We start from the raw sequence: 7,882 nt of genomic DNA, 5'->3' as shown, positions 1-7,882 counted from the left end.
TGAGGGCTCTAATCTTATCAATGGAGGAATTCATTGATGGATTCATAGCTTAATGGGGTTATTGGGAGGTGGTGGAAACTGTAAGAGGTGGGGCTTAGTTGGAGGAAGTGGGTCACTGGTGACTGGTCCCAGAAGAGTATATCTTGTCTCAGGTCCCTTCCTCTCTGATCCTATCTGCTTCCTAGCTGCCTGAGCTAAGGAGATATCCTCTACCAAACGCTTCTGTCATGGTGTTTGGCCTCATCTCAGGCCCCAAGCGACGTGGCCAAGCAATCAGGACTGAAATCTCTAAAATCATGAGCCAAAACAAGCATTTCCTCCTTTTAAGTTGTTTATGTCAGAATTTTGTCACAGCAGTGGAAAGCTGACTAACACACCCTCTCTCTCTCTTTTGTTCTTGTACTTTATTTGTTGAATCTAGGCTGATTGCCTTTAGTGTTCCCCAAGGTCTGGATTTAGCATTCTGTGCTAAATATTTAAAACATAGATGAAACCATTCTATTTTTTTTTGTGTGAATTTAGTCTAACAATTCAGAATGCCAGAAATGCATTTTAATTTTTCCTTGTAGCAGTGCTGATGCATGCCTGTAATCCCAGCTACTTGGGAGGCTGAGATAAGAGGATCACAAGTTTGAGGCCAACTTGGATAACTTAGTCTCAAAAAGGACCTGAGATGCAGCTGAGTGGGAAAGTGCTTGCCTATGCATGAGGACTTGGGTTCAATCCCCAGTATTGAAAAAAAAATGTTTTCCTTTAGTGGGTTCATGTCCATTTTGAGTATCCCATTCCACTTCAGTCTGTGGGATACCTGCTTCCCTTTTCTTCCCAGGTCTCCAGGGCACCAGCATGTAAGGTTGAGCTGGAGCATCTGGTCCCCAAGGTCATCTATGTGCTGGAGCATCTGTCTTCCCATCCACATGTGACCACAGAGTCACCATGAGTAACCCAGGGGGATGTCCAGGTGGTAGGGAGGGTACAGCTTGGCATCTGTCAGTCTACACTGCTCAAAACCACTCCTCTCACTCCAAGTAAAAAACCAAAGTTCCTCCAGTGACTGCAAAGCCGCATGATAGAGCAACTTTCTACTCCTTTTCCCTGTCAACTTCTGGGTGAGCTATCAGTTGCCCTGGGTGCTCCCTCTCCCCTTACCTTGACTTTACAGCAGTGATACAGTACTCTGTTTCTATAAGTTGCTGCCCCTTCCCAGTGTCAGCTGGAGCCACCATGCATTGGTACTCAGCAGGAGCTGGAGTTGGTACTATCCCTGCAGCCTTGGTTCTTGTCTGACATGGCCTCTCATCACCACAGACCAATCAGCTGCAAGCCTTTGTAAGGCTGAGCCTGCAAGGGCTAAAATATCACTTCTGCTGCACTTTGTGAGTCAAAGCAAGGAGATCCCAAAATTAAGGGGAGAGAGCAAGACCCTAACTCTTGTTGAGGGGAGCATTAAAGTCACTCTGCAAAATGGTGGCAGGTAGAAGAAATTCAGATGACCAGCTTTGCTATCACTGACTACACCTTCTGGCCCAGCACCATTCTCTCCTAATTGTTGCTCCACTAAAATATCATGTGGGCAGGGGTTTCTATGTCACAGATGCTATGCTCCTTATGTTTCGAACAAGCTGGAACACTACCCGGTTTGTTGAATGGATAGTAGTAGGGAGGATGGCTATGAAGTTCAATAACCAGCATTTTTGTTTGATTTTGCTTTTGCAGGGCTAAGGATTGAACCCAGGGCCTCATGTATGCTAGGCAAGTGTTCTGCCACTGAGCTATATCCTCAGCCCCACTAGCCAGTGTTTAAATCACTTATGTGAGATATATGGTCCTTCTCCATTGCCAACCATGCCTCAACTGTTGGCTGAGCCTGGACTGATTGGCTAAAGAAACCCAAAGTGCCTCTATTATTATTATTATTACGTGCTGGGTATTGAACCCAGGGACTTGTGCTTGCTAAAGCAAACACTCTACCACTGAGCTATATTCCCAGCCCTAAAGAGCCAGCCTTCATTTTAAGGTTCCATCCCTTCTTCACTGTTCTCTGGCCAAATCTGTGGATAGAAAGGAGTGAAAATTCTCCTTTGCTCCTCCATCACAGTCTTCACACTTGGATCCTATCCCAGCCCTCCAATTCCCCACCCCGTTTTTACATGGAGCCTGTCCATGAAGCAAACAGACACATACCTTCCTTAAAAGGCAGTAATAGTTTCTTAAAAATAAAGCATCTATATTTGTCACATAACCAACCAGTCCTTATGCAGTCCACAGTCCCAACACTAGCACATCTACTGTCAAAAATCTAAATCCCGAGGATATCACCCCAGTTCTACTGGGAAGACGGGTAAAACTGGGCCCAGGGTAGCAGGTTGAAAAGTTCCCTCTCACCAAATTTATATCCACTCAGAACTTCAGCATCGGACCTTATTTGGAATAAGGGTCTTTGCGGATGTAATTAAGAAAAGAATCTTGAGATAAGATTATCCTAAATTAGGATGGCCTAAATTCAATGACCAGTTTCTTTATAAGAAGAGTAGGGACACACAGACAGAGACCCAAGGAGAAGGGGGCCATCAAAGGTAGCAGAAGAGTCTCCTTCTCTGGAGAATGCAGGGAGCATGGCCCGGCTGATTCCTAGATTTTTTACTTCTGGCCTCAGAAACTGGGACAGAATAAATTTCTGTTGTTTCAAGTCTGCGAGTTTGTGATAATCTGTCACAGCAGTCACAAGACAGGAGTATACCAGTTTACCCTAACCACAGCTATGTGCCGAATAGCTCAGAGATGGCCCGGGCCAGCACTACTAGGGCCAACAGCCCTCAGGAGCTTGGGTCCAGCGACATCAGCAGTTTGGCCACGCACTTTCCAAGTGCTGCTGGCAAGCAGCCTGTAGGGAAGAGGTGATCAAGACAGGAGGTGGGCCCCAGAGCAGGGCAGAGTCCTGGTTCCTCAGGCCTCCAAATAGGCCGAACACAGCACTGAAGTGAATCTGGAGCGAGGTGCCTGGGGAGGGGGCTTTAAAAGGTTACAAGTACTGAAAAGTCACCCCTATGGACCTCTCTAGAGCTGAAAGTTGGAACAGGAAATAGCCAGATGAGATTCATCTTGGAAAAACACAAACTCATACATCTGGGCAAAAATAATCCAAAACATGCACCGGAATAGCCATGGCTGGGAAACAGCAGACAGATAGCAACCCTCAGGGTAGCCAGCAGAGCCCAGTCAGGAGGTCTGAACAGACTCCCTGATGTTGGAAGAGAAGGGGGAGGAAGCTGGGGTTTATACTGGAGCCCCCAAGTCATGTTCATTGATAGAGCCTGAAGTTCTTACTTCCTACTAGTCCTGACAGTCCAGGGAGCAGAGGAGAGGAGAGGAGACCCTACCTATCCACCCATCCTTGTTGTAGCCCTGCCCACTACCTAGGCCTGCCTTCCTTGGGCCATCTCCCCTGTCTTGCAAAACTTCCCTAGGCTTTGTTTCTGGGGAAAAATATGCAAGCAGAGATTGGCATTTCACACAGCCCCAGAAATAACGATTGGCCTTAGGCTAGGAGGTTCTTCATTTACAAAATGAGGTTGGAAATTTGTTTTTCTTCCTTACTTCCCTCCCTCCTTTCTTCCTTCCAAGTAATATGCCCCCTTTGTAGGAATTTTATTTTATTTATTTTGGTACTTGGGATTGAACCCAGGGGTTAAATGCAGCCACTGAGCCATATCCTCAGTCCCTTCTATTTTTTAATTTGAGACAAGTTCTGACTAAATTGCTTAGGCCCTTGCAAAGTTGCTGAGGCTGATCTCAAACTTGGAATCCTCCTGCCTGAGCCTCCTGAGTCACTGGGATTACAAGTATAGAAAGTTTAGAAAGAACAACCAAAATGAAAAACTTTTAGATCACTCGCAATCTCACTAACCTTCACAAACATTTTCTTGGCCATGTTGCCACTCTATTTTTCATGTATGTCACATATACAGAAAGAGGATTTTAGAAATATGGCTTCACGTTATACACACAGCTGTCTGTTTTCATCAGGAATAATATCAGGCAGTATCTCATGTATCTTTTCATGGCAGTGAATATGGCTGTACAGCACCAGTTTTGAAAAGCCAGGCTTATTGAGGTTGTCACACTGGAAAATGCACCCATTTTAGTGCATAATTATGAGTTTGACAAACACAGTTCTGGAACCTCCACCATAGCAAAGAAACATTCCATCACTCTCAAATTCCCTCAGGGCTCTTTTCAGTCAACATCTATCTGCCTCCACCTCCAACCCCGGCCAATCATTGGTCTGTTTTCTGCCCCACAGCTTTTCCTTTTCCAGACTCTCTTATTCACAGGATCAGAGCCTACTGTAGATGGTTCTTCTCACTTAACATAAGACACCTGAATCTCATCCAAGACGGTTGTACCAGTATCCCTGTCATCTCAAGGCTGCCTAGTATTCCTTGGTATGGATGGATCAGTGTGTGAAGTTGTTCCCAAAGAACACTTGGGGTGTTTACAGTTTTTTTGGAGATTATGAGTAAAACTGCACAGAATCATGTTTAATGGCTCCATAGTATTCTGTGATGTGGACATAGCATAGTCCTTAGCTATTAGATACTTAAGTGGTTTCCAGCTTTTATTTTTATACATGTAAACTTGTTGTCAATGTCTTCCTCTCCCTGAAGAGCCCTGTGCTAGTCAGCTTTCTGTTACCATAACAAAATAGCTGAGCCAGGAGTGATGGCATTAACCTGTAATCCCAGTGACTCTGGAAACTGAGGCAGGAGGATTGCAAGTTTGAGGCTAGTTTTAACAACTTAGTGAGACTCTGTCTCAAAACAACAAAACAAGACAAAACCAAAAACACCTGAGATAATCAACTAATAAATAAACAAGGTTTATTTTAGCTCACACTTTTGGAGGTTTCAGTCCCTGGTCTGTTGGCTGTATTGCTTTCAGGGCTTTTGGGCCTATGTTGAGGTAGTACATCACAAGTGAGCACATGTGGAGCAAGCAGCCAGGAATCAGAGAAAGAGATGGAGAGAGAAAGGGGATGGAGGTTGGCGGGGAGGATAAGAATAAATATGCGAGTGTAAAAAGAGACTAAAACCCCACAAGACCTTTCTTTCCTTTCCTTTCTTCCCTCTTCTTCCTTCTTTCCTTCCTTTTTTTCCCAGGGGTACTCTATTACTGATCTACACCCCTAGCCCTTTAAAAAAATGTTTTTTTGTAGTTGTAGATGGACACAACACCCTTATTTTATTTGTTTATTTTTATGTGGTGCTAACGATCGAACCCATGCCTCACACATGCTAGGCAAGAGTTCTTCCTCAGCCTCACCCCTAGCCCTTTTTATTTATTTTTAAAAATATGTATGTATGTATGTATGTATGTTTGGGAACCAAGGGTTGAACTCAGGGGCACTCAACCACTGAGCCACATCCTCAGCTCTATATTGTATTTTATTTAGAGACAGGGTCTCACCCAGTTGTTTAGCACCTTGTTGTTGCTGAGGCTGGCTTTGAACTTGCAATCCTCCTGCCTCAGCCTCCTGAGCCACCGGAATTAATAGGTGTGCACTACCATGCCCGGCCCTTTTTATTTTTTGAGACAGGGTTCTGCCTCAGCTTCCCAAATTGCTAGGATTATGTGAGCACCACCACACCTGACTCACAATCTCTTTCAATATCAAGCCCCCAGTGACCTAAGACCTCTCACTAAGCATCACTTCTTAAAGTTTCTATCACTTCTATAGCTGCCAAGCTGAGGACCAAATCTTTAACACATGGGCTTTTTGGGGACACTCCAGATCCAAACTATAGGGGTCCTTTCCTCCAGAGCAATTGGATCTCACCTTCAATCCCAGATACCTCCCACTCCCAAAAAAGTGTGGTTTTGTCATTTTCTTGGTTGCTAATTCAACAGAATCATGTTGCCATTTCCCTTTGCACCTTCAACATGTGCCATTAATTTCTTATATATCTGATAAACCAACAGGTGAAGATATTCTTATCTAAACTTGCACTTCTCTAGTGACTGCACAGGCTTGGATGGGTGAGTGTTGGGGGTCTCACCTTGGCCACATATCAGAGTCACTGGGAAGATTTTTAAATGCCAATGCCCAGGCCACATCCAGGCCAATTAAACCAGACTGCCTGGGGAGGGCCTGAACATCAGATTATTTGAAATGCTCAGGGACATCCTGCTGTACTGTACTGGACATGCCTCATCACTGCCCCTGAGGCAGGCTCCCTGCCTTTCCAGACCACTCCTCACTGCCTATCCTTAGTGACCACCACAGACCAGTATGGAGAGATCAGGCCAGGTGAGGATGGAAGCATAAAGACAATTTTCACATGTGCAAGAGATAACCTGAAGCCTCCCTTCAGTGGGATCTTTCCCATAGCCCAAGGTTCACACTCTGGGAAAGGCAACTCCTTCCAGGTGCCTCCTGGGCACACTCAATCCCTGATTTGCCCCAAGTCCTGCTTCTGGCTTGTTGCCAAAGCTACCTCCAGCCCCTGTATATTCTCAGCCAGAGTATGGATCCCCCTTGTGCTAGGTCCTGAGCCCTCCTGTGTTGACACCCTCTCTTCCCCTCAGCTCTTTATTCTGTTTATTCTCCAGAAACACCTTCCTACTCTCTAACACACACAAATAAACACACCACACTCACCAAACACTTACAACACAGAGTGGGCACTTAATTTCTGAGACAGGAGATCATCTCAGAAACAGAAGAGTGCTTACTTTGGCAGCACATATATTAAAATCATAAGCAGCAGGGCTGGGGATGTGGCTCAAGCGTAGCTCACTTGTCTGGCATGCGCAGGGCGCTGGGTTCGATCCTCAGCACCACATAAAAATAAAATAAAAGATGTTGTGTCCACTGAAAACTAAAAAATAAATATTAAAAAATTCTCTCTCTCTTCTCTTAAAAAAAAGTCATAAGCAGCAGAAAATCCTGTCTCCGGTTGCCCCCACCCCCACCAATGGCAGGCCACTTCTCCCTGGAGTACAGGGCAGAGCAGATGAGTGTCCCTTCCCATCTCTTTCACCACCCAAATCGCCCGGCATGGACAGTTTTCATAATGGTAAGCCCACATGTGGTCCCAGCAGACACTTGTCTGCAGCAGACACCACTCAAGGGCCTGGCCAATTTCTAAGCCAGGCAATTTCTTTTAGCATCACTTGAAGGGAATTCTTTGCACAAATATTTGTACACAGTTGCCCAGGAGTTTGAATATTCAGGTCTGAAGGATTATTAAATATTGCCTTTGCCTCTCCAGGAGAGGAGGAAGGCTCTAAGGTGAGCCCAGGTACCCTGGCCCAGACAGGACATTAGGAGAAAAGAGGGACAGACAGTGGGAAGGGACTTTCAGGCAAAGCTGTGCCTTGAGGAGAGGAGGAGCTGGGATCACAGATGTGGGACACAGGGCTCTAACCCTGCTGGTAGCAGAGGAGTAGGGAGAGAGGGGGCACACCCAAGTCTTCTCATGGTGGTGTGGTGTGAAAGGATTAAGTTCCAGGAAGTTCTGTAGGCTTGGATGGGTGAGTGTTGGGGAGTCTGAGAGGAGAGGGAGGCCAAAAAGATGACTGGGCTAAGTCACTAGCCTCTTCCTCTCAGCTCTGTGCCCTCAGTCAGTCAGAACTGGGGCAGAGAAAGGGCCCATAGAAGATAATAAAAAAGGCAGGGGTCGGGGACAACGAGGAGAGAAAAGCCACTGGCTGGTAGTACAGGGCTGGAGGAGTATACAGTTCAGGGTTGAGGAGGGAAAAGAATTGCTGGATCAACATGTAGTTTGGGCTGGGCACACTCAAGAGCTCAGGAGGCTGAGGCAGGAGGATTGCTAGTATAAAGCCCGCCTCAGCAAAAGTGAGATGCTAAGCAACTCAGTGA

This window comes from Marmota flaviventris, chromosome 1 (genome assembly GCF_047511675.1).
Source record: "Marmota flaviventris isolate mMarFla1 chromosome 1, mMarFla1.hap1, whole genome shotgun sequence".
NCBI classification, from domain to species: Eukaryota; Metazoa; Chordata; class Mammalia; order Rodentia; family Sciuridae; genus Marmota; species Marmota flaviventris.
The sequence above is the reverse complement of the archived record's forward strand: the minus strand, read 5'-3'. Positions refer to the sequence as shown.